Raw genomic sequence first — 884 nt, 5'->3', positions numbered from 1 at the left:
CTAGGCGTCGAATCGGGTACGTACATAGGCCTTGACCTTAGGGTCATACCCTGTAAACTCCTGGCATCGAACTATGTCGAGAGCGCGCAACGCCTTTTCCTCCAACTCGAGCTGATCTTGGGATTGCTTTGCTAGTGTTTGCTCGTCTGGTTCTGGAAGAGGGAAGACGCTCTTGATGTTGAAGATTCTGCAGATTTCACGTGGCGATTTATCCTTTATCTTGTCAGCGATAGCCTGACAGGCAAGGTCAATCAGTCCTCTGAGTTGAAGGTATTCCGAAGCCAGGATGATGTCGAAGAGGGTCTGGTGGTCGAAACCAGCGACGAAATCTGCGTCCCAGTCGCTCAAGTCGTCGTGGGATCCGGAGAAGGAGGTGTGCATCTTGGAGAAGTCGATTACCTTGGAGAGAGTGTGGCCTTGGACGGAGACGCGGACGAGGCGGCACTTGGTTTCGCCGCCGCCGTCGTTTGAGGGGATGATGCGGCTACCGGAGTCGTACTTGAGGTCTTGAGCATGACGTAGACGGTGCTGCCGCAGCTGATCGCCTCCGCCTCCGACAGCAGGAACTCCACGCCGTCCTCGCTCCGCAGCATCACCATCTTCTTTTCCTGAAACCCCTCCGCCGCCATGGCTACTCTCTGCTCGCTCGATCAGGCTTTCATGTTTGTGTGGGAAGTATACGTCCGTCACTCGTTTTCCGGGGAAAATACGTTTTCCATCGTCCCTGGAGGCCTGGATACGGTCATACGTACGAATCCACCCCCTCCGCACACCGAACCGACCCTACGCCTGCATCCGGAGCGGAATCCGCCGCCAGCCTGGCAATCGCAACTGAATAAACGCAGCAGGCCATCGTGAATCCACCGAGACGGAGTCGAGGCGGG

General features: G+C 56.4%; 1 pseudogene; it reads right to left on the bottom strand.

The window, feature by feature from the left end:
* LOC124647953 lies at positions 1 to 629 on the bottom strand (annotated as a pseudogene).
* Positions 630 to 884: the final 255 nt, after the last annotated feature.

Source organism: Lolium rigidum, chromosome 4 (assembly GCF_022539505.1).
Source record: "Lolium rigidum isolate FL_2022 chromosome 4, APGP_CSIRO_Lrig_0.1, whole genome shotgun sequence".
NCBI classification, from domain to species: Eukaryota; Viridiplantae; Streptophyta; class Magnoliopsida; order Poales; family Poaceae; genus Lolium; species Lolium rigidum.
The sequence above is the reverse complement of the archived record's forward strand: the minus strand, read 5'-3'. Positions and strand labels throughout refer to the sequence as shown.